Source organism: Euprymna scolopes, chromosome 3 (assembly GCF_053919585.1).
Source record: "Euprymna scolopes isolate OS-2025 chromosome 3, ASM5391958v1, whole genome shotgun sequence".
NCBI classification, from domain to species: Eukaryota; Metazoa; Mollusca; class Cephalopoda; order Sepiida; family Sepiolidae; genus Euprymna; species Euprymna scolopes.
Genome location: NC_136484.1, coordinates 70,507,305 through 70,527,740, shown reverse-complemented (window position 1 = coordinate 70,527,740; position 20,436 = coordinate 70,507,305). Strand labels below are relative to the sequence as shown.

At 32.9% G+C, this 20,436-nt stretch overlaps 1 pseudogene; it reads right to left on the bottom strand.

Annotated features, from left to right (window-relative positions):
• Positions 1-10,293: 10,293 nt before the first annotated feature.
• On the bottom strand, positions 10,294-10,427 carry LOC145265409 (U2 spliceosomal RNA; annotated as a pseudogene).
• Positions 10,428-20,436: the final 10,009 nt, after the last annotated feature.

Genomic DNA, 20,436 nt, shown 5'->3' with positions numbered 1-20,436 from the left:
TTGGTCGGTCTTCTGATTTTGGACTTTATAATTTTGAAAGCATAGAGCAAAATATACTTGTCGGGTTGACACGAAAAAAAATATGTACTGAAATACTAAAAGATTCGATTTTTATGGAACAATTCTGGTTTCGGGTCGGTTGATAACAGAACGTGAATTAATTTGATTCGTCGTTTCCCATCGGCAGTGTTTATAAATAGATATTTCCAACTTTCAGGGAGGATATGCCATTATATGTCAACAACATTGCAACAGTAATGCTTCCATTTGTTATGTGTTGTTATAAAAGCTCACAAATATACACAACGAGAGCGCCAAAGCACTAATAAAAGCGAGTTTCTAATTCCACTCATATAGTTTTAGTATAATTAATAATAAATAACGGGCCAATAGATAGTTTTAATAATAATATATTTAGCATTAGTAGAAACAGTTTTTTTCTTCTAATGTTGGGATATATATATATATATATATTCCGTCTCTCTCTCTCTCTCTCTAACTCTACCCCTCTCTCTCCCCCCCTCTCAGTTCAGTTCAGAGGTCGGAAAGAAGCTATACATTAAAAGAAAATACCTTTGTGGATTTACTGACCGGTTGTTACACATTGACTTAGAATATGCCTAATTGACTTTTATTATATTGCAGCTGTTCGCAAGATTTGTTCACAGACAAGTCGTGATATTAAAGGAACGCAACACTGGTTTTATAATTAACATTTTTTTTGGAGCAAGATTTTCCTATGGAAACGGGAAACCATTTCAGCAAGCTGAACTACAAAGAGACAGATTATATCGAGTGAAAGGCGACTGCGGCGTTTTGGAAGATTCTTTTATGGCTTCTGCTGAAACTATTAAAAAATCTCTCTTAAGATAAAAGGTTTTCTCAGCTTAAAACCCATAAAATCAATTCGTTCGTTTTTTGTATTGCTGTCGTTTTTTTCATCTCCTGTTGACGAAAACAAAACTATCACGTGTTTATAAACTCAAGCAAACCCGTTTTTATTTAGCAGAAAAGAACACTGCATTATCTTAAGAATGAAAACTTAAGAATAATACATCTTGTGTCACATTTGAAATCGACTTTTACTAAGAGTCTGCAAATTGAACGAGATATGTAACTATTTAGCGAACGAAATCATATCATAAAGGCACTATTAATAGCCAACTCATTTAGAAAACATATGACTATGTTGATGGCACTTGCGATCATAATGATGATATAGATGACGATGATTGTGGTGGTCTATTGGGTCGAACCTTTGCATAGAGCTCACGAAAATTGTATCCTATGAATGTCTGGTCTGCGTGTAGTCCTCTTTGCTGTTCCTTTCAATTCGTTAATCTGCAAAATAATATTAACGCACACAGGTTGCATGCGAAGTCTACGAAATGTTAACTCCAAAACATAAATGAATGGCGCAGAAAGAATATTATCACTTTTGTCCACCGTTGTCGATTTATTTGCAATTCTGGACTTGATACATCTTTGCTTGACGCACAAAGAAGTAGAGTGGACTAGTGGAGGACGTATCCTGATATCGACGCCTGGATTTCCATCAGAATCATGTTAGCCAAGTAGCTTTGGCACCACAGTCTAAACACTCTACTTACCACGGTGAAAAAAGTGTTATACGTTAAAAGAGATAAAAAAAGCAACTATACAATACTCTTTCCCGAAGAGTTTCGCCATATGATTGAAAACAGAACTCTCATCGTGGAGCCGGTTCTTTCGTTTTATCAACACATGTACGGATTAGCAGGTTATACCAAAGTGCCGTATAAAAGCATCTGCAGGGCTGTATTTGTTTTTATTTTATTTTTCATGGCTTTTTGCAGAGAGGTTTCTCTGTCTTAAAACGCCTGGTATTTCAAATAAGATCTGTTGTTGATTTATTTTTTTTTATTACCGATGCTGTGGTATTTATTTGTTACGCTCGTCTGGGCGTTGAGGGAGTTATCTGCCTTTTGTTTTATTTACATCGCTCTCTTTTCATTCACATACAGTACTGTTTTGCTTTATCACGGCTGCTGGAATGCGGGTACTGAATTAACAATATTTTGACATTGTCCAGATGCCCAACCTCAATTTGTTTCCACAAAGAGCATCGCTTAATACGCTAATGGCAGTCTGTATATCACTTCCAAATATACTCAACCCAAGATAGGGAGCATTATAGTCATCTACATACAGTACTGTATAAATTTATGCATAATTTCTCAGTATTTACAGTGCTCAATACATAGGTAGAGCTATGAAAATATATATGGCAATTTAAACTACACAGAATATTCCGCGTTTCATCCTCATGAGAATTCGTCAGGCTTACACACACACACACACACACACATATATATATATATATATATATATATATATATATATATATATATATATATGCAGTGCCGGCAAAAAGAAAGTCCGCACTTGTAATTCTTTAAAAAATTGCAAATTTAAGCTAAATTTAATGTAACTGTTTAAACAAACAATACCTCATTTGGTTCACATTTTATTCCTTTATAATTTTACTTGTCCAAATTTGACTTTTAATTGAAATATTTTAGTGTTCCCGTCAATAACAAGATGATCAAATACGCGAGAGAACAAACATCGGATTCAAAGAATCGGTTACAAACATTTCCATTTGACATTATTCTAGCGTTTTTCTAAGAAACTCTGTCAATTGATGATGTATGCCTACGATTAGTTCCTTTAATCGTAGCAAGCCTTGCGATTTAATCCGCCATTTTGAGAGAAATTCAAATTCGAGTTTACTTTTATGTCGTCAAAATCCTTCTATAAGCCGATTGTTCGTATTGTCTTTCATCTTCTGATTCTTTGAATTAAACTTAGCTACTCATCTAAGTTAACAGTGAAGCCTATTTTTAAGTTTGATTGTGTTATTATTATTATTATTATTATTATTATTATTTGTACTCACTAGAAGTACTCCCTCAAGCCATCATCAGAGATTAGTAATTGACAATAACCAGCGGTTTTCCCGGAAGTGATAATAATTTTCCCTAGATTTCCAGTGCCTTTCACCCCTTTTAATAATTTTTGCAAACGACTTTGTGTTGTCGCAACAGCTGCTTGCCATTGACTTTTCGCTGGTAACAACCATTAATCTTCATTGGAATCTGGTTGACACCAAGCTTACTCGTCTAGAGGAGGTCTAGTTAGTGCTTTCTCTCGGTCTTTCCATACTCATTGACCTTTCTCGACTATTTGGTGTAGAGCCACTCTTCTTCTTTTTCTTCTTCTTCTTCTTCTTCTTCTTCTTCTTCTTATTATTATTATTATTTACTTGCTAGAGGTTGTTTTTTTAGCGAGATCAGTATCAAATATTGCTTACTGATCATAACCAGTGGTGTTCCCTGGAGCCTGAGTAAGATTATGTTTTTCCAGATTTCTTACCACCATTCTCCTCTTTCGATAACCGTTACAATCATTTGTGTTGAAGCTACTTAATTTACGATTGGTTTTTCGTTGGTCTCCTCTGAAGCTTGAATTCCAATAAGTCTCCCCAAAATTCTCGTACTCTCCTCGCCCTTCCAGTTAAGGTATGGTTGGTGTGCCCCCTCCTCAGTCTTAGCTTCTCCTTGACGGCCATTTTATGTGGTACGGGTCGAAGCTGGTGCGACAACGTGTGTGTATGTGTGTTTATTGGTGGGGGGCTAGGAATATGTAATTTGTGACAGATTCCGTTCTCTTTAGTTCTTGCTATGTATTTACTATATTTTTTAAATTTTATTCCTATTTTAACCTTAACCTGTCGAATGTTAACAATCGTTAATTTTTCTCATTCTAGGATTTTTTTTAAGAACTCAGACGTTTCTCTCATGGTTATGCGTTGTCTGGTTTCAATCTTCCCTTGAATTCCAATTTCTAATATTCTTCCAATTTTATAAGGATTTATGCACATACAATTATTGTTATAGTGATTTTCTTCATGTTTTAATTTCCTTTTTGTTTTCTGACAGTTTCCACGAAATTGCTTCGTCTTTGGTCTTCTTTGATTTTAACTCTGTGATTGCTGGGGTGGTGAAGTCTACGATTAAGCAGATGTCTCCATTCTTAACTATCATCGCGCCCGATCTCATTGTTTTGATCAGGTTTATCACTTTGTACGTCCATATCCCAGATAATTTTGCACTTTCAATTTCTCAATACTGTATTCTCTTTGTGTATATATCATTTGTTTGCGTGTTCAAAGTGAATACATTTGCATAATTCCTAGTGAACAACTTTTCCCAAGAAGTCGTATCTCTTTTTATATCTATTTAGGGTTAATTTGTGCTGAAATCGCTTATTATCTGATTTATCACTTCGGCTCTTTGTATACAAAATTTACTATTTTTTATCTATTTTGTCTTGAACTATTTTTTTCTAAGCGTATTTTCTATGCAGCTGTTATTATTCATTCTGTTTCTCTATTCAAGTATCCTTTTCATGACCATATTCATGTTTTTGTGTGTTTCTGCGTTGATCAATTTTATGAATCGTCCACGTATTCCTGTTTTCTTACCATTTTATTCTTATTTTACTACTATATGCATTGCTCTTGTTCACGATGTCTCTTACTGCAATGACTCGCTTTTCCATTATGTATTTTTCGAGTTCTTATCACACCGTCAACGCAATCTTCTTTATATATCATTTTTGCCATTTTTACACCAGTCCGTAGCATTCCTCTGGTGTTCATGTGGTCATTAGTTTCCTTTACTTCTAAATTTTTTTTCGGCCTTTGTAGAGTCTACAATAATTTACTGGTAATTATTATTGCTATTGTTATTGTTGTTGTTGTTGTTGTTCTTCTTCTTCTTCTTCTTCTTCTTCGTCTTCTTCTTGTTTTTGTTGTTTACTAATTAACAAGTATGTATCATTCTCTGAAATAGTAAGAATTCCCTGGATATTGAGCAACCATGCGTTCGGCACTCTCTGTTTTCATCATTGTAGGCGCAACAAAAATGATGTCGACGTATTGACATACAATATCTTCATTATTATAATATTTGTTCAATTATTTATACTTTAATATCGTATTTTATTCACACTCGCATCTTAAATTAAAATTAAATTTTTGTCAATTTCTAATTCATGTTTTATTAGAATTAGAATTAAAGTGTGTTGCTGGCATCACACATATTTTATTTACTAGATATAAAAAATATGTTTACTTGTAATGTCAAATAGCATAATTTACGAATACACGTATAAATTAGATGCATGTATAATATAAGAATATTCAGTATTTGAAGTAATATTTTAATATAGTTATTTTCTTTTACCACCAAACGCTTAAAAATTATTTATATTAAAAATGTAACAATACATTTTGTACATAATAATCTCAAAACAACAATGCAATCCTCATTAAAATCCAAAATTCTTTCTGCAATCCAACCATATTTTATACAAGAAAACTTCAGTTAATGCCTGACTTGTAAACCAAGTTTTTGTTGTAAATGCCTAACACATTTTGTTTTATCGTCGTTAATATCTGGGGCGCACTTTTTTGTACGTCTCACTAGTAAGTCTTGTGAGCTTAAATGACCTTTACGCATATCGAACCATAACTATTCAGAATTTAATATGTGGAACTTTTTCAAAGATAATATCGATTAAAAATAATCCCAATAATATATACCAAAACCAAAGATAGCATCACAACCAATATCAGAGAAGTGCTACGAAGGGAAGCTGTTCAAGTTATTACTAACTTGTATGTCATGTTCGAGTGTTCTTTTCTTTAAACAGAAAAACAAATACTGTTGAATATTTAGGACTGAAAGTTAGTAGACCAGTTGAACACAGATTGAAGTGTATTTGATTACCGATAGATTTGTAAATTTCATTTATTACACCATGAATGGCAGTTAAAGCACTAATGTGTCTTGATGGCTTATTAAAGTTAGTAGAATCTAGTCTTACCTTAATTTAGTTTATTTAGTAAATATTTTTTTTTAAAATGTGAGAATTACGTTTTTGATAAATTAACTGATTTCACCACACGAATGATTCGTTGGTTTTCCCAAATGCAAAATAAATAAAACAAAAATTTTGGTCTAAGAAGTAACGAAAATAAAATTTAAGTTCTCGCTTTATATTTTAAACGTGGAAAATATTTTACTGTAAGTAGTAAAAAACGTTCATCTCCTTCTCTCTTTCTATTTCACACGCTATCATAGGAAATTGTCAATAGCGCAGATAAAAGCAGGATTTTCTTCTGCAAATAAATGTGATATTTTATAGAAGTTTATTAGTGCTATTGTATTACTCTCACATTATTACTCAATTTGACATTTTCTTGAAAATCTAAGAGATCAGTTGTTGACTTCAGCGGCCACTGTTTACATAAGAGCAAGACAGTATTGTGATTAATTTCCTGGATTAAATACGCAACTCTTGTTACGTCATGGATAAGAGGATAATATATATTCTTCTTATAACGACGCCCGTTATAAACGTACAAATTGTGTGTATTGTTGTTTAGCCATAGGATATGATATCGACGTATAAACTGAGTCATGTTGTATCAGAGAGTTATCACACGGGTATATATTACAGTTCATATTCACATAAGGGGACATTTTTTTATAAAAAGAGTAATATATGCTTCATACCTTTCTTTCTTCAAGAGTTCTTTTATCTTCACTGCTGTGCTCTGTAATGAAACATGAAATGACCAACACCATAACCAATTGAGACCTCTGTTCTTTTTTCTTTTGTGAAAACACCGAACAACACTTTATATTTTATAATATAAATTTATTTCAGCTGTCTCAAATTGGTTTCACAAAGAGTCTGCATTTCGTGTGTACATGATTATTCTTTAAAGACTTGCTTCCTGGCTTTAAATACGTCTGTCCACTTGCGTGATCAAACTCAAACTCTTCTACTGACTAAACTTCCCGACCTCCTAACCTCAGTTCCATTACGTCATCATTCAAAAAGCACACGTGTCTCAACGTGGGGCTTTTCCACGTATGCGACCCAACGTCATTTTGTTTATTTAACCTAGCTAATTTACGTAAACCTTCTAAGCTAAACCCCATTGCTACACTTTTTTCTATAAACAATAAATAACTCCCAATATAACTATTTTAAGAATATCACTGAATAGATAAATAAATAGATAGATAGACAGATAGATCAATAATAACTAATTAACTTTTAACAATGTTATTATTTATCACTCTTGTTATTTCTCTCTTGTTCTCTTTCTAACTCCCTCTTCTCCACTCATCTTTCACTGTTAATGCATTAGAACACATTCCAATTACAAAGAATTCCACGATGTAACCTTGCAGATATATAACTGTTCATTGTTAATACTATCAGATTATCAAGAAAGTAATGTTTTTTGTGTTAAGTAGTTGAGACTCATCAACAGAAAAGCAATCGAATCATACAAGTAGAGTGTAACCACGTTATTTTATGTAGATCAGATGTCTAAATGTTTTCAAGATTTCACTAGACGTTCAATCAGTGTTTGTAATTTTGTACATTAGTGCATACGTTTGGGGTTGTTAATTGATCGGGATGGTAAACAGACAGATATTTTATGACTGCACCCATATAGTGAGAGAATAAAATTATCCTCTGCTTTCAACTTCTGAGAAATTAGTGAGATTTTCATGAAGTACGGGTCCACATTGTATTTTTATGAATACATTTAGACTTTTCTTTTTTCTTCATTCACAGCATTTGTTTAATAAAAATAACTTTGATATATTGTCTAGGCTGATTATTTCATTACAAACACACACATCAACTCACATTTAATCATTTTTCGTAATTCTTGGATATGTTACTGATTTCAACAATATTATTTTATAATTTAAACCAACGTTGTCGCCCAAGCTTACTAAAATAATAACTTTGATACATTTGCTGGGCTGATTATTTCATTACAAACACTAATCAATTAACCTCCATTTCATCATTTTTCATAATTCTTGAATATGTTACTAATTTCGACAATCACTTTTCATAATTTATACCCACATTATCGCCCCCCTGCTTAATAAAATAATAACTTTGAAATATTGTCTGGGCTTATTATTCTATTACAAACGCACTAATGCATGAAATCACATTTAATCATTTTTCATAATTCTTGGATATGTTACTTATTTCGACAATCATTTTTCATAATTTTAACCCCCATTTTCGCCCATCCCTCTTTACTAAATAATAACTTTGATATATTGTCTAGGCTGATTATTTCCTTACAAACACACCAATCAATTATCTAATATTTCATCATTTTTTCGTAATTCTGGGATATGTTACTAATTTCGACAATAATTTTTCATAATTTAAGCCCTCCTTATCTCCTTCCCCTTTACTTTCATAATAACTTTGATATATTATCTAGGCTGATTATTTTATTATAAACACACCAATCAATTAAATCACATTTTGTCATTTTTCGTAATTCTTGGATATGTTACTACTTTCGATGATAATTTTTTATAATTAAAACCGTCCTCGTCGCCCTCTCTTACTAAAAAATTACTTTGATATATTGTCTGGGCTGATTATTTCATAAAAAACACAACTATCAATTAACTCACACTTCATCATTTTTCTTAATTCTTGGATATGTTACTCATTTCGACAATTATTTTTAATATTTTAACCCACATTATCACCCCCCAACTACTAAAAAAATAACTTTGATATATTATCTGGGATGATTATTTCATTTCAAACACACCAATCAATTAACTCACATTTTGTCATTTTTCATAATTCTTGGATATGTTAATAATGTCGACAATCATTTTTCATCATTTTAACCCACATCATCGCCCCATTTACTAAAATAATAACTTTGATATATTGTCTGATCTGATTATTTCATTGCAAACACACTAATGCATTAAATAACATATTACATTTTTCGTAATTCTTGGATATGTTACTAATTTCGACAATTATTTTTCATAATTTAAACCATCCTTATCGCCCTCTCTTACTAACATAATTACTTTGATATATTTCCTGGACTGATTATTTTATTATAAACACACAATCGATTAACTCACATTAAATTGTTGTTCATAATCCTGGATATGTTACTAATTTCGACAATAATTTTTATAATTAAAAACCCACATTATGCCTCTCCCTCCTAGTTATATAATATATTTGATATATTGTCTGGGCTTATTATATCATTACAAACACACCAATCAAGTAACTCACATTTCATCATTTTTCATAATTCTTGGATATGTTACTAATTTCGACAATAATTTTCATAACTTTAACCCACTATGTCGCTTCCCCTTACTTAAATAATAACTTTGATATATTGCCTGCGCTGATTATTTCATTACAAACAAATCAATCAATTCTGGGTATTCTCATAGTATACATGTTTCACCTATTTTATCCAATCCCGGGTGACGCCGTATATTCTGCTAATATATATTGTTCACCTATCTCATTCGATCCCGGGCGACGCTGGGTATTTTGCTACTATATAGTAGCAAAATACCCACCTATCTCATTCAATACTGGGCGACGCTTTCTGATAGTATATATTTGCACATCTCATTCAATCCCGGGACTGACTTCATATCTGCCACCCCACTGTTGATAATATACATTAAATAAAGCAATTTTTCAATTGTAAACTGTTTCAGCCATTTTTGCGACCGACTTTATATTCCAAACCCACTGCTAAAAATATACATGAAATAATGTAATGTTTAAATAGTAAACTGTTTCAGCCATTTCTGTAACTGACTTATAATCCCCACCCACTGTTGAAGATATACATGAAATAAATAATGTATAAATCGTAAACTTTTTCAGCCATTTCCGGGACCGACTTCTTATCTCCCATCTTACTGTTAAAAATATACATTAAATAAAGTAATGTCAAAAACGTAAATGGTTACAGCCATTTCCGGAACCGACTTCATATTTCCCACCTTTTCAGACTAATTTAATATCCCCCACCCCACAGTTAAAAATATACATGAAATAAAGTAATGTTTAAATCATAAACGGTTTGAGTAATTTCCGGGACTGACCCCTAAATTTATAACCGACCTCATGTCCAATTCTGCCCTTGTGGGGAGCCAGCAAACAAACAAAAAAAATAATCAGAACGGACATTTTCCAGGCATTTTATAATTAATCAGAAATGACATTTCCAAGGCATTTTGTAATTAAATCAGAAATAACCTTTTCCAGTTACTTTTTAAATATTAAAACTTTGTTACATTAAACATAGTACCTATTCACAATGCCTCCCCACGGGACAGATTTAAACACCAGGGTTGTTTTTTAACGTGTAGAAAAAATTGTCTTACTCGTAAAGAATATCACTGAGAGAGAAGAAATTGAAATGTAGCACCTGAAGAACAGATACTACACTTTGATCTTAGCTAAAAGGCCAAGAAAGACAAATCATTTTTATTAGCTTTGCCTCAACAGCGACACCAATTTTTTTTCCATTTTTAGGGATGCACAGCATGATAACGGACGGAGTGATATAACGATAATAATAACTTCCACTCTACACTTTCATTTACCATGAATAGGACATCCCAGAAAGGCACTACTCCTCTACAAAATTCTCAGGCAAATTTGTCTATTATATATCGATAACAATTGTTATTTTTGTAATTCATTTTTAAATATGATTTTTAAAATGTGTTTTATGCTTTTGCAAGTTTTATTTCAGTAAAAAATCAGTAACTAATTCTAGAAAAATATACATCTACAGGTGAAATTTCTGGTAACTTTATAAGTATAGTGGTACGAGACATTGAACGAAAGCTGAAGAAATATCATATCTTATGAATCAATCAGTAATAAGAAATATAAGTAATGTTAAGGCGTGTGTTTAATAACACGACAAGATGACATTCGATAATGAACTTTTAACCTGTGTAAAATAGCCTTTAAGGTCGATATGAAAGTAATGAAATTTTGTCAGCGTAGATATCACATGTTATCTCAGATAGATGAATGACGTTGGCTTTTGAACACATGAGGAAAGGGTCGATAGGACTTCAAATCAACTGTGGAGATCAGACAGAAGGTCAGCAATGGTAAAGGTTATGTAACTTTTCCTCAGTTCGAACAAAGAGAGAGAGAGAGAGAAAGAGAGAGAGAGAGAGAGAGAGAGAGAGAAGGTGCGCGCGAGAGAGGAGGTACTCTCGACAAGTTATTGAAATACAAACACTCTATTCAACGAATACCGGTTCATCTGTATCCCATTTACAAATGTTTAAAGACGAACGTATATATTATTGTGGGGTTAAACCTTATCAAGGCCCAAAGGCCACTCTAGGATAATGTTTAAATGTTAGGTAGATGGTGAGACAACATAATCTGACAGAGTTGAGTTCAGAATACGTTTATGCCAAACCCTATTATATACCTAAAATACGTGAAGAGCTATTGCTGTAGAAACGAAGCCATCGTCTATATTTTCACTGATTCTGCGTGTTATTACCATCAGACCATCAGCTGTTTATCACTCAGAACGGAAACCATGATTTTCTTTGGTATTTTTTGCTGAGGATGTTGATGACTATTATCACACCTAAGCAACGTACTCAAGATAGAGCAGAAAACTGAGTAGTTTTCAGAAGACCGATTCCCCATAGTTTTAACCGACTAGGCAGACTGTCGAGGTTATCCAAGGTGTTGGGAAGAATGTCTACTTAAGGCAACATTTAAACAATTTCCTTAATACTTCCGGTTACAGAGTTTGAGTAGCATGGAAACATCTAGAACGGAGTGGATTTACATGTGAATTTTTTAGCGAAAAGTTTGGCTTTTGTCGGTTCGTTAATGATGGTGGAAAGTCTGCATCTGTCTAAAACCCTGTTTGTTATGTGATAACCTAACTTAACTACTTTAGATAAGGTAGTTAGGGCAAAAGAATATCTTGCGTTTTCTATAATCTTTTTGCAGTGGTTGTTAGCAGTCCTATAGGAAGATTTATTTTGTTTCGTTTAAAGCAAATAAAGCAATGATTTCTACATGCAATTGCAGCGACATATTCAGGGGTTTACCACAGTTGGCTATTTAGTTTCAGTTTAATTTTTTAAAGGGAAAATTGCTGTTTATGGATTTCGATTTCTTGAAAGACAACCTTTCATCAGAAACATCGATCATGGAAGATGAGTACCGAGAGACAAAACAGGGAAAGTGAGAGTCATATGGTTGCCGAAAATGCATTCACAAATGCCCTTTGTATTTATTAGTATTATTTCAAGACGAGGAAAAAATATAGCAAACTAAGATTGTACTTAATATAAGTTTGCAAAGATAGTTTGTAAAAATAATAAAGATAATTTCCTTTCATAATGCTATTATTTGGAGAAAATTTTAAATATACATTCTGTGATTGTTCGCGTCCCGTGATGACCATTCCTATATATTGAATGATAATTGTCTGGCGATTTGGAGCAGCTTATACGTAAGTGGCAAGCCATTTAGTAGCAGAGATTCCCCAAAATGCTCTACTACAACAACTAACATCTAAAGTCAATTGAAATAGAGTTGTGGGCAAACTTAGCCAGTTCTCGAGGAATGACATTTTTAGAAGCTAAAGTAAAGGAACACATAGCGCTAAATTTGAATCATAATTAATAATTATTATAAGTAATAGTAGAAATAATATTTAAAAATAATACAAATGAAAATAATAGTGACGATAATTAACTGATGTATGTGTCTGCGTGTGTGTGGAAAACAAAAGGAGACACAAATTAACCTTCTCTGTTTGTGTGTCTGTCCCCCCATATATATATATATATATATATATATATATATATATATATATATATATATATATATATATATATATATAGAGAGAGAGAGAGAGAGAGAGAGAGAGAGAGAGAGCGAAGGCTAGTCATATCTTTTGTGTTAACAAATTGAGCTCGTATTAGAAAGATGCAAGGAATGGGCTGTGGTAGTGAAACTGATATAACGATTAACGTCAAGTATACATTCTTTCACAGTGCATTATAACGAGTACATTGCATTGGTTCTCCCCACTGCGTAACGTACACGTGTGGTAACATGTAGCCACCATTACAAGGCTACTAAGATAATGAAAGAATACGACTCCATCTTCTTTTCGGTGAAACAACATCCATTTATATACTTTTCAGAATAACACCTTGTCTCTTGTTCAAAAGCTTTCTCGTATGTGCTTAACAAGACTGCCGTATCGAACACGTGGTACTCTGTCTTTGTCCAACAATGTTTAGAACGCGTCTTTTCCTGTAGCTCTTGGCTTACGTGTGTAACATGTCTATCTCTCTCCGTCTCTCGGTAACGTTCTTCTTTTTTTATAATCTTTTTCTCTACACCGTGACCCATCGCACAAAGCTCGATTATTTACATAGAGCTAGCTTGCATAAAAGAGAAATATTTGAAATCAAGCCCCCCCTTGCTGTTATTTCAGATCATTTGAAACGACAGCAGCAAGTTTTTGTCTCCCCTTCATCAAGGCTAAAGGTTTTAGGGAAATGCACACACACATACACACAGCATTTGGGGAGTGATATACAAATTACCATTAGCGTATGAAGCGATGCTCTTTGTGTAAACAAACTGAGCTTAGGTACTTTGGACAATATCAAAACATAGTTAATTCACTGCCCGCATAGCAGCAACTGTATAGCGAAACGGTTAGAAGCTCCGACTGTCGTTTGGACGATCGGGTTTCGATCCTGGCTTGATGTAGTTGCTTGCCTAGCCGCACTGATGAGCTGTAAAACAGCGAAACAGTACTGTATGTGGATTACTATATATATATATATATATATATATATATATATATATATATATATATATATATATATACGATAGCGAGACAGAGCAGAAAAGAGACAAGTAACTATGTTAATAGATTGACGATTCCTTTTCTATTGGAATTTTCATCGTCGCGCACGAGTTTGATAACGAAAGACATTTTTTTTGTTTCCACGATTTCGTTGCGCGGTAATCTAAGGATTAAATCTAGAGTCTACAACAAATATTAGCGCATGCGATTTTGACACTGCGGGAATATTATTTTACAGTTTCGTCATCAACAGAAGTTGATTTCTTTTCCCTGGGGCATGATTCGTGACTCTAGACGAATCTAGACCTGATCTATTTTGTCGAGCGATACTTGGAATAAAATTGTTCACACAAAGAAGAGTAAAGTGTTGTTAGCTTTAAATATGTGTCAGCTGTAAATACCCGGCATTACCCGGTCGAAACATCTTGCAATCTGGAGGCATTAGTCACATAATATTACAGATACACCTAATATCCTAACTTGTTACGAAAAGTGACCACGTGTTTGATTTAGGGAATCGTAAAACACATCCATCTATGGAAATCAAATGCAAAGTAACTTTTATAGCTTATAGGGGAAATAACTTTCATAGTTTAAATAAATAAGCTTACTTGGTTTTAAATGCAACATTTGTGAACTATTCATAGATGGAAAATAAACTAAATTAATTTTAAATAATATGTCTAAATAGAACAATTAAAAGGATTCTATTGCGACAAACAATAACATCGACCTAATTATCAAAATATATTTTCTTTAATGTAATATGCAAATGAGGTTACTCATCAAATGTATATTTCTTTTGAATAAATAGTATATATAGAAATCGTGCTGGAATAATTATTTATATAAGCTCGTTGTAAATAGAGACATTTATTTGTAAAACAGTTTACCTTTCGTAGATATTTATGTAATCGTGAACAAACAGACAGCAAGGAATGTTTTATTATAATATAAGATTCAAGTAAGCAAGAAAGTAAGGGCACCCGGATGGTCCACACAGTTTTATAATTATATAGATTTCATTGTATTAAACTAGTTGGATTAATTTCTAAACTAAATGTATCTCCCTAATCTTTTTTCTAAAACCAACACATTCTTCTTCGCCCAGGTGACCTCAGCAAGTTATTTGTACTAAATCCATCAGAATTCTTGTGTTCAGTTGAATTGCCGAACTTCACTGATGAAATTCATTGCCGAAATGCACTGATGAAACTTTACCTCGTACAGGGGGAAAAATACAACCTCTGGGTCAAACTGTGTCAAATCAAATGACCTTTTGCAGTTAACATTATTTTACGATTAACTTCGAGAACATTGTATTCATTCCGGAGACATGTCTTGTATGGATATCTGCATATCTATAGCTAACATACTCAACTCTGTTTAGACTAAGCATTGTGTCGGGAGAGCATTAACATGAACATGTTAAACTATATTTACATTCTAAGTTTTATTCTCATGAACCTTCTTTAGAAAAGAATAGGCTTATAAATCAATAATGAATTTGTAAATAATGAGTCAAAGAAAAATAGAAAGTGGATTCGGTTTACTCACTCATTTTGTCTTTTAATCCTCAGATTCCACCAGTAATGTTTCTGACAAAGAGGTAAAATTGTTTTCTGGGTCTAAATCTGTCCATCGTACATTTATCATTGCTGACATTTTATCTTGAAGTAATATTGTTTTGTCTTAGTTTCTTATATCAAGTGGCTTCATGCATTGGCTGAAGCAATTCACATAAAAAACTATACGCATGGAAAGGAATAAAAATTTACAATGCATTACGATATAATTAAGCTAACGAGTGCGGAAACGGTCTGAAGGAAGAACACCAAAGACATAAATATTATACTAGTACACAACTTCTGTCAAAATATAATGGTTCACCAATGTTTGCAATTCGCTATTTAAGTATATTACATAAGCACTCATATAAATTCATATAATTATGTTAATAATTTGATATTTAATGTATAAATTATTATTGTACTTTCTCATTATTACAAAAGAAAAAAAAACATCTACCGTTTACTTTGATTATAGAGTAGATATTTCTTTCTTTCTGACTTGCTCTTGACATTTTTATTTCCTCTCGCGACTTGAAATTGTTTCGTCCAAGGATTAGAAAACTTCACATTTTACTCGCTAACCTTTCCGTGGCTAAATGGAAGTACATATATCCATGTGTATACAAATAAATACACACTGCTAGTTATTATAGAGTTCCTTTTTTTAAGCTTACAAAATAAAAGTTTTTAAACATACTAAAAAAGTAAAAACTTTTCTTTACATAAACGCGTCTATCATTACTGATGTAGATAGATTTCTAATCATTGAGATTGAATAAAGAATTAGCAGTGATAACAATTTTCAAACAATTTTTATCTGTAAACAAAATAACAAAGGGGGCGATGTATAAAATTTTGACTAATGGATGATCATGAAAAAACGCGAGGCTTGACGAGATTTATTATGTTTTAAAACAACGTAGAAGACTTTGATAACTGCTAAGTGCGAAATGTTATATCGACCTCACACTTCAGTTAAGAAGTTATTTAGCTAAGAGAACGTTAGTCTCTTTCTACTGAGTCGATCGATCAATGCCTCCATTCAGTCTCGAAAGGCAAAGAATATCTCCCGTAGGGATAGCTGCGCGTGCAATTGTGTGGAAAGAGTTGCGCAATTCTCAACCACACCTCTCCTGAATCGGCATTGCTTGAGTCCAGTGACAAGGAGAAGTCCAGGACGACTGGAAACAATGCCGATATAAGCGGAGAGCACATACAGTATGTGGAAATCCCGAATGGTCACCCATTTAGTACTTGCTAGGCTCATCATTGCTTAACTTCGGTGATCTGATGGAAACTGGTGTGTCAAACGTGATTATGCCGTATAATTTTTTTCCAAAATAAAACCTTTAAGAAACTTCTCAGCAAACGTCTTCTTGCGTCCTTCCTGCATGAAAAGAAGCATGTTTTTGCACAGCAACCGCTAAACGAAACTGTGACAATGAAGAGAAGTGGCGGCGTCACACTTGGACGATAAAATACCAATATATGTATAAAGAACACTGATTTCAGGAAGGAAAACATAACACTTATCACCATAATACGGGAAATCTTCTAACTGCGTCGTTATCATATCGATGTTAACACATACTTTTCGAACCGTCCTCTTTAGTAATCAAATTCTATTCATCCTATCTTTCATTTCTAGTTCTTTCATAGGGTTATTCGTTATCCAATTGGCACTGTCATTAACATTCATCCTCAAGGTACTTTTGGTCTTCGTAAGTGATGACTTAATAGTGTATACAAAAGTACTGAGCATTAAACCGACATTATCAGGAGAGACAGTGCGTAATATTTAAAACCAATCAATAAATTTTTAAGAAACTGTGAGGCATAGGGGATTCTTTTCTAAGTGTATTGTGAATTATGAAGAAAATATCTGCACGCTACCAAGTAAGTCACGTGTACGTCATCACATGAATTTACAAATTTGCATTTGGATTACTTATTTTCTTTTATTCTGATCTATGTCGCCTTATTAGGTATTTATAATTGAATGTATCCTATTATTTTGTTATTATTGATAATCACTGAAGCACTTTCTCATACGCCCGCTCCACCGCATCATCAGATATATCAAATCACGTTAATAAAACGAACGACAAGCAGCTGTTCCCAACGCGCACGTGGGAGTGAAGAAATGACAAAGTCGCATCCCCTTATCATTAACGCATTGTCGTGTCTTTTGAGATTCTCAACAACGAAGATTGAAACTCAGTCTTACTGTGCAAATTAAATCACCCTCTGTAAGATATTTCTATAGCAGTTTACGTTCAAGATAACATGTTGAGATGGTGTGATTTTGAAAGAAAAACATCACTCTAATACAACTACTGCTACTACTTCTACCACTGCTACTAATAACAATGTTGTATATTTCGTGGTAGTGAGGCGTGTTTCTGGTAAAGACGTAATTCATATGAATCAGATTGACCGACCTGATTCTGCTGCTGTTGTTGTTGTTCATTCATTTCATACGACTCAAATGCTTATTGTTGGCATTGGTTTTCTCAATATCTTTCTAGTTAGAATTCATTCTAGAAAAAAATAAGGTAATTACGGGGAGGTAGTTACGGGGAAGAGCACGTGAAGGTTATAAACATCCGAAAGTAAAAGCGTTTCAGGGGAACGAACTGGATTCAAACTTGTACACTTAGAGTATTAGTCCGTGTTGTTAACAACTTAGCCACCGTCACTTCTCTGATTCGATTGTCGCCATTGTTTTACCTGATCTCGTCAAATAGTCTAGTACAAATAAGAGGGTCTACATGATTTATGTCGGCATAGTGTTATAGAAGCGACAGAACTAGGATATGACAGGCTGATTTGTAAGCCCTCCCTGTATCAACTTCACCACAGCTTGGGGCCATGAGACGTGAGAATAGTTACACATCTAGAATGTGTTATTTAATTTACATCCTTTCTAGGAGGTTAAAAAAACTCAGGTGTGGGTTAAATTAAAGTGTTTCTGTGGAACAAACTAGATTTGAACTTGATACGCCCAAATTTTCAGTCCATGTCGTTAACTACTTAGCCAACATCATCCCTAATTGGAATATGTCATAAGCTATGACTGATGGGAATCCCTATAAGTTAGTCAGACGATTATCTTAATCACGTGTTGTAGGATAGATGTAAAGTTAGTGAGTTACTTTTAAGTTAAACGATAAAGAGTAACGGATATCTGACCGCCAGCTTATCGGTCGTATCAACCACGTTCAGTTCAAAGTATAAAACAGCTGAGAGTGAAGGTGTTAAGAGGTGATTTTTAGAAGACTAGAATCAAATATTTACATTTCTGAGAGGAGGCTTAGAATCCTAAGTCTTTAAGAAATTTTCCAGCCTATTTTTAGGCGTGAGAACACCTTTATCATTTATAAAGAAACTTTAAGAATGAGATGAATAGAATATGTCACTCGATGGATCAATGGGATGTTAGCCATTATAAATTTACAAGAATCAAATGAAGAGATATTGAATCGTATATTATGAATGTCTTGGTTGCTGAAATTATAATCGTAATCTTTTCCTTGTTTTAAAAACTCGGGCTTTTTGATGACCCACAAAAAAAACTTTTAGGAATTGTAATCTATATATAAACGTTAAAAGTACTTTTTTGTTCTTATTTACCGGTTTTGTTACTTCATGTTTCTGTTGAAAAAAATGTTGTGTTAATACAGAAATTATTGCGCATCCTTCTGATGCCCCCCACACATATATGACGTATAGGGGAAGATATATATATATATATATATATATATATATATATATATATATATATATATATATATATATGATGCATATACTTTGTTTAAAAAATCATTTTGTATAGGCTCAAATAATTCAAAACCAACAATTTCTGAGATGATACACATTTTTATTGAAACCAAGTCTCTTAATCAGCAGAAGGATAAGACATCAAATAGAAAATTTAACCATATCATTAAGACATAAGTGATGATGCCTAACGTTTATACAACAAATACTGAAGTCTATAGGTTAAAGAGAGATAAATACAATTTATCTGGAAAAATGTATGAAGGTTATAAATGAGATAAACGAAGGGAAAAACTTAAAAAGTTGAGGATGTTTATATTACAAACACCAATAAAAAATGAAAACCATCATTTCTGAGTAAAACCACACACACACACACACACACACACACACACACACACATATATATATATATATATATATATATATATATATATACAGACCACCCGGCGTTGTCCGGTCGTAAAATAAGTTTAAATATGATGTTTTAATTTATGGAGATTTTGTATTTATTATTATAGAGCTAAAGCTCTATTGATTATTATCTAGTAGTGCCCCAAGGCACAGTCCAGTCGTAAAATTCACAAATATAATATTATAATTAATGTAGATTTCGTATTTATTATTAGATCTAATTTACTATTGAACATTATATTCTACCCTATATATAGTAATGATTTAAAAAGTTAAAAAAATGTGCTGACGCGATCTCTTATATAATAATAGATAGAGTTTTAGCCCTGTAATAATAGATACAAACATGAATGGTTTCATTTCACTATTACGCTGAATTCTACTTATGCATGGTTTTTACATTCTGCATAATTGCGTAAAATTTTAGATGAGAACATTTTAGCACAGAAATATGCACGCAATTGATGCAGATTTTGTATTTATTATCATAGAGACAAAACTCTATTGATTATTATTTGTACATAGTATATTGCAATGATTTCAAAAGTAAAAAGAAATGACTTGCATGCCATCAGCTAGAATCGAAACCAAAAGCTCTCCAGTCTTATCCGTTAGGGTTGACCTAAACCCATACGTATAAAAAACGCCTCCAAAAATAACGTTGCTGAATCAATAACTTTTAATTAGCGCATGCGCAGAAAAACGGATACTGTTGACTTACGCCATGCTAAAGTCAATGTTTTTTTTTTTTTACAAGTTTGACAACTTAGTAGTTAGTTTACCGGCTAAAAACCAAATTAAAACTGCGCTACAGTGCTAAATACTCTATATATCAAACTA